This window comes from Oxyura jamaicensis, chromosome 7 (assembly GCF_011077185.1).
Source record: "Oxyura jamaicensis isolate SHBP4307 breed ruddy duck chromosome 7, BPBGC_Ojam_1.0, whole genome shotgun sequence".
Lineage (NCBI taxonomy): Eukaryota > Metazoa > Chordata > Aves > Anseriformes > Anatidae > Oxyura > Oxyura jamaicensis.
Genome location: NC_048899.1, coordinates 15,701,970 through 15,716,441, shown reverse-complemented (window position 1 = coordinate 15,716,441; position 14,472 = coordinate 15,701,970). Strand labels below are relative to the sequence as shown.

At 40.8% G+C, this 14,472-nt stretch overlaps 1 protein-coding gene across 3 annotated transcripts in view; it reads right to left on the bottom strand.

Moving 5' to 3' along the window:
• The window catches only part of CREB1 (cAMP responsive element binding protein 1), a 39,965-nt gene that overhangs the window by 24,466 nt on the left and 1,027 nt on the right, over positions 1-14,472 (bottom strand). The window lies entirely within an intron of this gene.

Sequence of the window (14,472 nt, the reverse complement as noted above, 5' to 3'; positions counted from 1 at the left end):
GAGTAATATGATACAGGGTAGCCCTTAAAAGTTCTATTTTTATAGATGGGCCCTATACATCAGCTGGATTACAGTGCAGGTCCATCTAAAAAATGGATGTTTTGGAATTTGGGTGTTCAGAGAAAGCAAGCATTTGGGGAATGAAAACCTGTTGAAATGTTCACTGTCTGAATGTAAAATAGTGAAGCTGAAAGGTGACAAATTTTAAAGTATAAAAAACAAAAATTTTAAATACTTTAAAAATACGAAAATTGGTACTTCATGTACTGCACGAAAAGGCCATGGATGCTGCTGTTGATAAGCATTTTATCAGAATTCAAACAAAGGGTTAGACATGCAGAAGGACAACAAGATTATCCAGAGGTCCCTTCTGACTCATGATATTCTATGGTTCTTTCATACAAAAAATGTGCAGAGCTGGAAGGAAGATAACATCTCATGAGTCAGGCTTTAAATCAATTTCTGATAAAAAAAAAAGTCTTCGGGGGGGGGCGGGGGGCAGATTATCTCACATGTAATTCTTGCAGTTTCCAGTACAGTCTTGAGGTACTTTCTGATCTTCAGTATCTTAGAGACTGGATGCTGAATAAGGTGCTATGCAGCTAACAGTAACTCCCATATTCTCTGTAAATTAAAGTGAGCACCAATGCTGTGTATTCAGAGCATGAGTACAGCCACCTCCCTTCCCATCTCCCTTAGAGCCAAGAAGACGTAACTATCTCCTCACAGCTTTCATAGCTTTTTCATTCCACAGTACTCACCTATCGACAGCTATTTGGTCTCCTGGTATATTTTGTTTTCTGACTCCTTTTATATCTCCTATTTGAAATAATATCCCTATAAACTCCAACATCTCACCCAAATGTGATGTTCCACTCCCACATGTCCCCTTCCTCTTTTGACCAGAGGCCTCTTTTTACTCACTCACAGGCACCACAGAGCTTTCCTGTTCTGCAAAGATGGCTTGTCATTGTGCAGGACCAGAGTGGGGAAAACAGGTGGAGGCCCCTTCCCAACCACCACCATTAAGCCCAAGAAGCAAAATACCTTGCTGTGGCTGCTACAGCAGATATAACCTATGCAAGGAAGGTATGGAGTGCCCCAAAGCTCTGAGGCAGTATGGATCAGTCTCACCTGAGACTTAGTGCCACAGCCTGCTCACCAACAGGCACAGCCATTACCTGTAACTTACCCTGTCACACTTTGTGCAACTTTGAAAGGTCTCTTTCTCCTCCACAACTAGGCGACGGCTTCTGGTTTTAAAGTACCCACCCAGATTTTGAAGCCTCTGTGACAGCCTCCAACACCAGCACGGAGCAGAGGTCCAGCAAACCCAGGCCTGTTGAGCTCGACACAGGCCTCATCCAGTCACACATTCACACAGACATCACCTGCAAAGGCCACTGCTATGGCCACACTCTTCCTGGCCCAGTTCAACACCCAGCTGCTGGGATGCTGGTGGCAATGCAAGGCCGGGGCTGTGGGAAGGGAAGGCACCACCTCCAGTGGAAGTATCACATGTTCCCCCTTATAGCCTAACAGCAACAGCTGCTCCATGCTCCATTATGATGACTTTCTGTTGATTCCTCTAGGACTGTGCTTTCTGTTTCACCATAATGTGCTTAGGGCCTAGGAAGTGCTTGTGTTGAAAAAGATACCTTTGCCTAACTCCTACGTTAGAAAAGTCGCTGTTCCCAAATGGACAACCAGTAGATCGGTCTGTTTTTCCTTTGATTCTCAAATCTGAGGAGCCCCAAGAGGAAGGAGGGAAGATCTAAGCATATTCAACAGCCCTCAACAGTCCCACTCAGCTATGGCATATCAGATAAAAGCTTGTTAAAGGCTCACAAGGAAGCCTCTTAGACAGAGGAGTGAGAAAGGCCTACTCTACAGACGTGAGGCTACCAAGAAATTCTCCAACAAAAGGGAACATTGCTTGGGTCAGGTAACTTGCAAGGAAGTTGTGAAACAGAGGCTGAGATCCTTTAAAATACATTTGTAAGCAAAAATTGGAATAACATCTCTCCTCAAAAATATCTTTAAAATGCTGTAGCTACAATAAAGAGGTCTGTATGTATTAATGGAATAAACTGTTCCACAAAGCACTTTCCTTTTACATATATCACTTCTAGCTTCTTGTTCTGAATGTGAGTTTTGCCCCCTTCTGCATACCTTTCATTTTATTATCTAGGGCAATATTTGGCATGAGATGGATTCAAGGATGTTCAAACAAGAAAATAAATATGGCAGCAGCTTTTGTTTTATGGCAGTTTAACATCAATGTCTGGTAGCTACACGAGCATTGTGTATAACACCAATCTTGACTTCACTGGCTGTTCTGAGTTTTGGAAAGCTTCTCCAAAGTGAGCACATCAAGTCTGTTCCTCAAGCAGTGCTCATTACAGACTATATTACAATTTATTCATAGCAGACATACCAGAACCATTGTTCAGAAAGCAAATACAGCTCCACAATCTACAGTTCCAGGAATTCAACTCACTCTGTATTTACTATGTGTGGCTTTATAAAGCCAAAGATCCACCATGAAAGCGCTGAAAAGGTCATCAAACATGGCTCTTGTGTGCTATTATTTGTTTTCACCTTTTCAGTGTAATTACTGAGGACATTCACTTCAAATCTGTAAACATTTCTACTATTACCTCGCAGCGTGGCAGCCCTTTCAGCTACGGCTGAGCAGCTGCTCTGTGAATTCCATTCAATCTCTGCCAGACTGAAAATGTTCAGAGAAAAATAATTTTATTTACAGCTAACACATGGGACTTCAAATAACTAGCAATAAATGTTCAACAGGACAAGACAGGCCCATAATTATCCCTGTCACTAATGACTACAATGAGCTGGCACAGGAATTGCAATTTTAGAGCTTCACTGTCATCCTAAACTGCCACTGTTCTCAAATATTTGCTCATGTCTTGCTCTCTCCTTTAGGTGACAGAAGACCGTATCCCATGCTGTGAACACAACTTAGTTTGCTTACTGTTCTTAAAAGTACCTTTTACCACTCCTCTGAACATGCTCACCACACAGCCAATTGACGATTATGCTGGGTTCTGGAAAGAACAGTGCAAGGGACATGCAAACCAACTGGAAGTGTGAGCACAAGAATGGCCTCAATAACCTCCTCTGTTGAAAATGCCAAAAATGGAGAAGATTCCCCAGACATTTGCATTCAAGTACAGCATTCTGCCTTGCAAATTGAAGAATAAAAAGCTGGAAAGGTTCTTCTTATCACTGAAGATAAATATTTGATCTTGAACTTAGAAGAAAAGCTGAACCTCGCTTTAAAGAGTTGTCACACAAAGTGGAATCAGACCATCATCTGAACGTAATACCCACAGTCCCACCTCTGTCTACATAAATATGATATTGAGAAATGTCTCTGAACACTCTGTTTACTGAATATAAACTGTAGCAGCCAAAGCAAGTGAGGTGAACAATGTAGTATTTTCATACAGATCACTGAAAAATGCAACCAGGGAACTTGGTTATTAAACATAACAAACATTTTAGTCTCATAACTTTTCTGGTAGAACTTTTAATGTACTTGTAGCTGCACTTTCAAAGCCAGTGTAAACTTCTCATACTTAACAGATTTAGGTATCTAAATGATGGCAGTATTGGAACAAATTATTTGGTTTGCATGCTCAATCTCCCTCTTACTAGTGAAAAAGCTGTCTCAGGGTTTAAAACAAAGGCGGGAGATCTAAAATCTGAATTCATACCTACAAAGTAGAGCACTCAAATCAGCCATCATTTTTTTTGTTTTCTGTTAGTGTAACACAATAAAGCTGACATTTACCAGGCAGAGGTGAACCGATATGCACATGTGCAGTGTGTGAATGAACGATGCTTTAGCATTCTTCAGTGCTGGATTTTCCTCATTTGAATCTACACTCGTGGCATTGTATTAGTATCTAGTGTTTCTGCCTTCAAGCTTGCTAAAAGGATCACAGACTCTGACAGTAATTAACTGCAATTTATTTATTGTATCATGAATTCTGTGAACAAATACATGAGCATCCAGCAAGCACCTGTACACATTTGTAATTAATCTATACCACCTTTTCTTGCTCATTATAGCATCACCAAGGGACCTAACTGAATTATAACCTTTCCCCTTCAAGAATAGGAATTGGGTGCTAAAGGTAAGGGTGAATCCTCCTGCCCATCTTAAAAAAAAAAAAGCGAATGTATTTTAATGTAAATGATAATATAGTTTCTATTAAAGCTATAAACCTCATCTAATAGTTGGAATGGATCTTGTGTGAATACACCACTTTTGCCAAGGAGCCCTCTAGAAGTGGAGGGCAGGAGATGAGAGCAAGCCTAAGACGTTAACAATGCAAAGAAAACAAATGCCTTACAACTGTCTTACCCCTTCACATTCAGAAATTCTCCCCCAAAACTATCAGACTTTACTTAAACAAAACGTCAAAACAAATTCAAGACAGGTTATAAAGTAATTTGCCAGCTATTATTATTACTATTGAAGACAGAATCCTTAAGTATATTCTATTTATAAATGCTCTGTCCACATACTGAATGCACATAGGGTATGAAAAGAGTAATTCATATGCTTTATGCCTGTGATCTTTATCATAAGACAGAAATATGATAAATATTTATGAATACCTTTAGCAAATATGTGAGAAAACAGATTTTTAAGGATGACCTAGGCAGCATACACAATCTATTCACAAAGCCTTCAGGAGAACTTACATGTTCCTAAGAGTTCAGCAAATCTTGTAGTTCTTACACATTTCTTGCCAATGTTATCTATAAAGTGCATTTACATACAAACTGATGGCACTTTACTACAGCTCACCATCTTTTCTCTGAGATCACTTTTGGAATATAGTAAGCACCTACTTTTCAACCTATACTGATTTCTTGTAATTCCTACTAGCTGTAGAAAGAAGTTTTCCTCTCACAAAAATCAAAACATGTAAAAATATCAAAGTATAGGGCTCTTTTCTCCATATGTCTACTGTAAGTAATGTGTCTTATTCTGCAAAATGTAGCTGTTGGTAAATCAAAAATTATCACAATGATACATCTGAACAGTCTGATTTGTATGCAGACATCTTTAATACAACACAAGACACAAGCATCAAATGATTTTTGTGACAGCCCTTGGGAGCTAAAGGTCCCACTTAATATATCATGAACTCGGGAAGCAAGCTCTTAGCAATTGGTATGGGCCTAGAGAACTAATAATAAGCACAATTACTCATGACCATGTTTAATTTCTTTCTGAACTGTGGGTGGAAAACTGAGGAGTAAATAGTCCCTGAGATCTGAACTTGACCTATCAACATGACTGACTGTAGCAATGACATCAGACACTTTTTTACACTTTTTAGTGCTAAGCTGTAACCACTCACTAGCTTGATGGCAGATTTTAATAAAAAAGGAAGACACACCTGTGTTAACAGACTGTTGTTTTTGTGACTCCAAAGGTAGCATCTGTGATGCTACTAGATGCTGCAGTTTAGTAAACATGCTCACTTCTGCAAACAGGAGGTACCTCAGAGAGGGTGGGGACTGCATCTGCTGAGTCCATGGCGAAAGCTCGCTGGAAATGAACCAGCAACAATCTCAAAGTCGTGGTGTATTAATGCAGCCTGAACCCAAGTAACGTGAGTACAACAGTAAGTAAACATCTCTGTTCTGCTAATGAGCCCCTGTGCCTGAGCTGGTACACCAGACCTCTTAGCAGGCATTACTAGCTTGGGCTCAGCCCCACACGAAAGCAGCTGCATGACTCCTGCCTTGAGGAAGTAGGTTGTACCTGGCTGGCAGAGTAATTCAGAAACCATGCTCTGGTGACACTCAGCAACACAGAGATGCCCAGTAATTTATCGTGCTATGCTGGTCAACAGGAGGCAGAATATTTTGCTCACCTTCTTTCATAACAAACACTGGCATGTGATGGTGCTCTGGGAGAGGAGCTACGACAGTCCAGAATGACAGAAAGGAAAGCTAATTCTGCAGGCAGACAGAAACCTCCTTCCTCCCCAGTGAGAGGGAGAAAATGGGAGGTAGTGTTAGAGAAACTGTGTCCATACCAGTGATGCAAGTAGTATTTGCAGTAGGAAATGGTGCAAAGCTAGCAAGGTTAAGACCCATCTAAGAAGATGCATGTGTTCCTTTTTTCCACGGTGTAGATCTGGAAGGGCTTGAAATTTCCTCTTGACCTGGCACAATCATTCAAATGGATCATATTTGTTTTCCTCCATATGCACTTCTGTGTCTTATGGCCTTTAACTGCCCCACCAGTCATTCTGGCAGAGCAAGGCACGCTTTGCTGCGGGACATATTTGAAAACATTTTGATGTGTTGCAAGGATCTTTGTCCATGTGCCAAGCAACCTTTAAACATCCCAGTTGAGAGGCACCAGCTGAAGGAACTGTGGCAATCCCAAACATGCAGCAACGTGGAACTCTGCAGGGAGACACTATGCACATTTGTGTTCAGTGCACAGCTGTCTCTGCAGTAGGGAAACTACTAAACTTGTTCTCAGCAAACAATTACTGGAGCAATGACTGGCTGCTCAACAGAGTACTCTCTTAGAAAATGTGATTTCGGACAATGATGTCATGGGGTCAGCACAAGGGTATTTAATAATAGTACTTCCTGCACAGGCTTTGCTCTAAAATATGCAGAAGACACTCACATGTTCTGGATCACTGGGTCCAGTAACAATACTTAAGTGAACACCTATGGCTACTTTGAAATCTCATAAAGATCATCCATCTCTCTTTTGGTGCTCGGAGCAGATCAGGAAGGACATACTAAAAATAAAAAAAATAAAATAAAAATAGATCATTACACAGAGTCACACCAGTCTGGCTAACCAGAATGCTCCAAGCCCAAAGGCCAAGAGTGCAACACAGAAGTAATCTTGCAGCTGTAGTAGAGAAAGGAAAGGTCTCACTACAGGTGTTTCCTTAAATGTAATTCATTTAAATTACATATCAGGTATGATTTAGGGAAGCATATGTAGGAATGTGACAAAGACAGATATCCATAGAAACACATGTTTATTATTACCTGAAATCTTTCACTTCCGAAGTAGCTCATTTTCAGTGTCTGGGTTAATTTTATAGTACAAAAATATTAACACTTATCAGAATAGCATACTTTAAGACTGGACTGAAGCTTCTTAGACTTTACAGTGATTAAAGATGACATTCTAATATAACATGAATTTAACTTTATATTAAGAAACTTAATCTACTGGAAAGTCCCACAAATTCAGGGGACTTTCCAATGAATCAAGTAAATGTTTCCTTTCCCATCCTATAATGATGGAGGGCAACTGTCAGCTCTTTATTTGGTCACTTAAAACATTAAATTAGACACCTGAATTTCATCACTCACTTGTGTTTTTCATGTGAAAATGAAATAAAAAGCCTGAGGTTTAAATACTAGCTCACCTCAGCAAAACACTGCAAATTGAAAAGGGTCAGATGTTGGAAATTCCAAGGTGATAGACAATATCTTGTTTCTTATCATTCTTCTTTTTCAGAGAACTATCAGTTAATAAATTGAGGGTCAAATAGGGAGGTTTAGGTATTATCAACATGTAATTAAACTTGACAAGAAAATTTTATATAACAATTTGTCTGTGCTGAGACTGTTGACAAGGATGGACGGCTCCATTCCAAATGTTTGTAACCCACTTGTGAATGTCATTAGCTGGAGGATTAATGTGTTAAAATGCTACTTCGGATATTTACACTTCAAGTTTTAAAAGTGTAAACTATTAAAAAATATATTGTTAATTCTGACTGATGCTTGGATCATGTGGCATTTCTAGAGTTCAACCCACAGTAAAAGAACACAAAGTTCTATAACTTGGAAATACTGGGAAGCCTTGTTTAAAAAACACCACCACTTTTAATGAATTCAGAAAGAAAACACAACAAAATGGATGTTTCAGACCAATGTTTTCACTGTTTTATTAACAGATTATCATTAGAACTGGTCATCTGAAAATAAGACTGAATTATTTATACAAAGCTCATAATTACCAGATATGAAGTCAAATGTCTGAAACAAATTCAAAATAACCTATATCTGCAGAAGCAACATATTTTTTGTTGTAATAGCTTTGTTTCTTTCTTAACAGACAGTATAGACTCATTTTTGCTTTAATGCTCTACAGTGAAAGCCTTTGAATTTTCTCTAATTGAAGTGTTACAGTAGAACATGCCCAGGTATGCACAAGAAAAACAGCGCTTCCTTACAAACCTTGTCCTTGTCCAACTTCTGAATGCTTCCTATTCACAAAATTTATTGCAACATTAAAATGGAAAGATTTGGGGCTTAAGCCACTGTTCAGACTTGAAAATATTTTAAATCCTAAAGGTATTCTGGCTTTTCTAGTTATACTGAAATCATTGTTAGTCAATTGGTCAATTAGCACTGGTCTTGAAGCAATAGAAGACACCTTGTCTTGCTTAATGTACCTTTGGTACATTACATCGATGACATACCCTCTCCCTAAAAACCAACTGAACTTAAACCATGACCAAATATTGTAGCAATGTTATCAACTCAGTGGAGTCTGGCTTATTTTCTATGTATTTTTATTTTTGCATGGACAGTGCAGGAAAACTTACATGAGAAAGATCTTCTTTCATGTGCCTGCCAGGCAGATCTGCTCTGCGTAAGTATCATCTCCATGACCAAGAATAATTTATCTTGGTTCTCAGATACTTGAGCAGAGTTAAGAACTGCATTACCTGTGGGCAACGCAGATCTCTTGCCAGAACAGAGATGTGATTTGCTGGTAACTCTGAAATGCAGAACGATGACCCTGAATAAGCAATGGGGGAAGCCATTGATGAAGCAAAAAGGGACAGTGAAACAAACAGAATCTGTGCCTTACATTTGTACACAAAAGTGCATTAGCGCTCAAAAGAAAATCTCTATTTTCTTTTCTGCAACTACGGTCTGACAAGCATTTCTGATGGTAGCACTGCCAGCTCCAGCTCTGTTTTCCTCCTTATTCATTTTTATTTCCACCCTTAAGGCTGTCTGTGAGGCTGTGTAGTAAATGGGGCTGGGGAACCAATTTGGACTACAAACAGACCAGAAAACACAAAATATCTTTTACATGGACCTGTTCTCTGATCCAATTCACCTCAGGTCGCAAGCAGCTGTACCAGTACTAGTGGCATGGGAGCAGCAACAGAAGGCAAAAGCAGAGCCTCTTCTGCTGACGCCTCACGCACCAATGGAAGCAAAGGAGATCAGATCATGGACACAGGTGTCTTAGGACTGTACGAAATGAACAGACATGCTGAAGAAAACATGTATTTTGTAATTTGAGTATTACTGTTTTGCTGATGACTCTCCTTATGAGTGGGAGGCTAAAACTAGGCTGATTAGTTCTTATGTAGTCTACACAAGCTTGCCGAGGACTGGGCAGAGCACCACGCTTTTCAAACAGCTCCGTCTCCAAGCAAGCAGTTGTTTGCAGCAGGTAACATGCCTCTTCCTCTACACAGCCCAGAATATTAGGCACGACTTATACAATCCACGTTAACCTTTTACTACAACTTTCATGCTAGTAGTTTCAACCACAATTGTTACTTTTAAAATCAGGAGGAGAGGCCAAAGCATTTATCTGCAGTAACAGTGAAACCAAAGCCAGCTCACTGTCCAGGTGCCTTGGGACAGATGGCAGGATTTACACTGAGGTGTCAGACCTGAACCCCTTCTGGAGCTTTGTCTTTCAAATCAGGGTTGGTTAAAACTATCCTATGTAATGCTGATCCAATGTCCTGAGAAGACTAACACCTACCTTTGCTGAGGAGTAGCTAGTTCAACCACACAGCTTCACAAGGCTTTCAAAAGAGGGAAACTTTCAGTTTCTATTTAATCTCAGTTGAAACACTTACTGTGATACAGTTTTCCTGGCTGCAAAGACAAACGGACGTGGCTCTGATCGCCACAGACAGAGCTGACTTCTCCTTCTGTCACTAGAAACAAGGATGTGCTGCAGCTCCCTGAGACAGGCACAGCGACCCAGCTCTCTGCTGCTGAAGGGAGCAAGCTGTGTTCCTCGTTCCTCTTTCTGTGCTCTCCCTGCGAATTTGTACCAGTGCTGGTGCTAGCAGGATCTCCATCACCAACTGATTCAGCTCGCTCATGCAGCAGAAAACTAACCTGCCAAGAGTACAGCTTTCCCCTGGGTTAGTGATTTGAATCGGCTTGTTAAGCTGTACAGTCAGCACTACAGCCAACAGAAGGGATGGATGCACACCACACAACCGGCAGTGGGAAAAAGGGAAGGAGTAAGATGTCTGTCTCTTGAGAGCCACTTACAGTTCTATCAGCTCAGAGGAAAACAGAGAAACAGACTGCTGCTGGTGGTATGCTATGGTGTTACCACACACTGCCCTTTTTCACATCTTCCCTCCCTTGCTATTGCCCAGAATTTTCCTATCAGCACAAATGAGAAAAATCTGGATGAGTTTCACAAAGAGGGGCAGGGGTTGTACTTTTATAGTACTGCTCCAGGCTTTTTTTTAAGAGAAAGCTCTCTACAGTCTACAAAGGCTTAAATTTACAAACCCTGTGCATATTCCAAGGTACTTGGAGGAGTGGACAGGCACCAGCAGAGTTTGAGGCAGGGCCAGCTACAGAGAGCCAGAGGAGGAGTCATCAGAGAAAGGCAAGAAAATAATGTTTCCCACCTATTATTCTACAGGGTATAAAAGATAGTTGGGTGGGAAGAGATTTCACGTTCAGCCCTAGGAAAGGTGCAGGGGAAAACAAACTTGGATTGCTGTTTGAACACAAGTAGAGAACGAGAGAAGATTTAGGGTAGCATCTACCACAAAATCACATGCAATGCTGGAGCCGAAATGTGACAGGAGGTTGTACAGTCGCTGGAGAAATGATTAAGATCACAGCAAAGTGCTGCAGAGGACAGAAACAGGAGGGTAGAAGATGGAACAGACGAACAACAAAGCATGTGAGAACACGACTGAGGAAGTGAGCACAACAGTTGTTAAAGCACACAAGCAAATAGGTAGTGCAACAAACAGTATGTGGACATGGTACTCAACTTTAGGAACTGTTGCTGCTCATGTTGATTCACTTAAGCTAAATGACCCAGTGCTGCAGCAAAAAGAACAGCATCCATGTGATCCAATTTGGTTATGAACACGGCAGTAATTTAAAAGCCTTATGCAGGCTGCATTTTCTCGTGTAGCAGCACTGCTGTTCAGGCTGCCCCTCTCTTCCTGCTCATTCCAGTCCCGTCCCTTCCCCTGATCGTGCTGGCACCACTACTGTGCAGCAAGCAGTGGAGGGAATGGTCCTGGCTAAAACGGATCCAGCCCCCCATGGCTCACTTCCTCAGCCAGTTTTACCATGTAGTGGCCCAATAGTTTGTGACAGTGCAGTGGAGAAGACTGAACAAATCACCAGATGCGGAGGTGTTTAAGCCAATATTACTGTCCAAAAAATGCACGTGGAACCATGGTTTCGGTCTGTGAGGCAGCCGGCAAACTTCAGACATCCCTGGATTTCTCAGGCTACCATACTGCACTTGCTCCTTGCTCCCCAGGTGAGTCTCTGCTCAAGAAAAGAACCTGCTAAGTTTAGAAAGCTATCTCAAAAAGTTTCTGCCAGAAGAAGAAAACACAATCCAGACTTGCAGTTCCTCCAAACTGGAGAGAAAAGTTTTACTGATAAACCCCACTGACCAACCAAGCTGTCACTGGAACAATGCTTAGAGGATCAGAGAGATTTTTACACATTGCTTAAACTCTCTCCTCCAAAAAGTGTGAAAACCTCAAGGGTAGATATCTTTGTTTCATTTTCCTGCAAGAAGGTAGCTTTAAAATAGTTCATTGTAAGGCTTTCTGCAGCTTTATCTGAAGTAGCTGGTGTTGTCTGGTCTGAGAGACCAAACTGACACGTAATGAAATCCAGAAGAGCAATTGGCAGGACTCTTATATATTTGGAACTATTTTTACATCTTTCTCCTAATGGTCTCAGATTTATGATAAAGATCAAGTCTGAAAACACTCTCAAGAGAAAAGAGGTATGCTTATTATCTTAAGGGGTAAAAAAATATCTGCACTATGCATTGGGCTCACTGTGATATTATATAAAAAAGCATCCATGTTGCTTTAAAATCACAGGTATGTAAGTTCATAATAATATAAATAAATAAGGAATAATATAAATAAATATATAATAATATAAATAATTTACACGCATAAATACAGGAACACACTTCCTTCAAATCCTTTACCCCCTCCCATTAGGAAGCTCTTCCACCACCTGCAGTTTTTTATTCCCTCTGCTTCTCACAAGATTCTCTAAACCTAGCGCTGCCAGAAAAAAAAGACAGCAGCAGCACGAAATGAGAAAATCCTCAGCTGTCTGGAAATGCTGTTTTACCTGGCAAACCTAAAAGAGCAACTAGACCCTGCCACATGTTTGTTTATCTCCTGCACAACAGCGCACAAAGCTGCTTCAGAAACATGCAAGAATGGAAGGCATTGTGCTTGTTCTCACTCACCTTTGTAACTGCAGCACTAGCAAGTGACTCAAAAGTTTTGAAAAATAAACCAGGTGTCAGTGCCTTAATGCCAGCAGAAGTGCTAAGAAAATCGCTAACCACAGAGCGGTCAGGTTCTTATAATCACCATGAAGTGTGACCACATGGACTGCAGATGAGGCAACACCATTTCTGATTTAGAGAAAAATCACAGTATTGCCACGAAACTTCAGCTGTACGCATGCAGGGCAGCAGAGAGCTCCAGCCGAATTCAGCGGGGTTGTTTCTGTGGATGAGCATTACTGTCATTTTCCATGAAACTAACTTTAGATTACATGCAGAACGCTAGCAAGGCCTCCTCGCTGCAAAAAAGCCTTGAGACGTGTGGCATGAGTAACTGATCTCCACTTGCTTACAGAGATCCTAAAATAGAGGTGAAGTGTGAATATCCCATTTGTTTCACAAGGGTGTCAAAAGAAATTCCTCACGAGGGCCTTGTCTACTATCAAAATCTGCACCTATGGAGCTGTAGCTGCATATAGGCAGGAGGCTGTTCACTTCTTACCGCAGAGGAATGCAGTAAGATGAACTACTACAGAATATTTTATATCTGATATCAGGACCAGCAATAGCTACGCGGGTGCAAGCTTCCAGGACACGGACAGATTGATGACTTGACGGTCTAAATTAGAAGTTTCTAAATTTTCTTGATTGACAGATCACTCTCCCCTTTCAAACCATTTTTTTTCCACCCAGGAAAGTAAGCACCCTTATCACCAAACTTGGGGGAGGAGGAGAATAACATAAATCAGATACAGACGACTCAGGGCAGATCCGGACATAAAGCTGGGAGTACTCATTTTAATATTTATGCTCTATCAATGGAATTAAAAATTATTATACTCTTCTACATTTAAGTATTTGATTTTAGGTCACCTGGAAGTGATGCTTAGCAAACACAAAACCACATGCCTGCTCCCTTTTCCCTCTGATGCATGAGGATACAAAGCTCACGAGGAAATGCAGGTGTATGTGTTAGAAAACACGGATCATACAGTCCTCTGCGCTATTATGAAACAGAATGTTTTGGGGATAAATAAGGTGTTGCATTTCTAAAGCTACAGAAAAACGACATGCAAGGATTTAATGACATGCTTCTGTATTTAAAAAGTGCATATTTCAGCAAACCAAGAATGAATGAAATACACCAGCTACTACGCTTTGTTTAATCGCTATCAACAGCTACGTTGCTCCATGAAGTCCACAGACGCCTATTAATCAATTACAACTTTAGAAACCCTCTTTGCACGTTGGCATTACGGAGAGTGATGTAGAGTACCTTTGGCCTTCATTTCAAAAAAAGTGGGGGGCAGAAAAGAGGAATTCACACAGAAGAATGGACGGGCCTATCTACACGCAGGAATCACTGGGAATCTTGAATAAAAGCTTACTTTGGTGACATATTTTAATGTGAAAAACTGCATTTGTTGGAAATGGGGAAGTCCTGTATTTCAAAAAGGAGTGCTTGGTGGTTACGACAGCTTTGAGAACGGTTCTCCAGTATTCCTAAATACGTCTCTGGTCCTTTATTTGATAAAGGGGAAATTTGGTTCTAACCCCAGAAAGCAATGTTTTTGTAACAGGTGTTGCTCCAGAAGCATTTCAGTATTTAAGAGGGAGAGTAAAAAAAAATAATTAAAAGGTTAAAAAAAAAATGACGTTTTTGGAAAAAAAAAAAAAAAAAAATCTCGTATGACCTAAAAAACAAATCCGTGTACGTATTTGAGGTGTAAGCACCTGCGGCTCGAAGCACCTTCCCAAAGAGATGCGACTGCCACGTCATTTGCGCTTGCTGCTGCCCAAACGCTGCGGCCACCCCGGCGGGGCGCGGGGTGCCGCCCGGGGAAGGGAGCTCCGTGTGC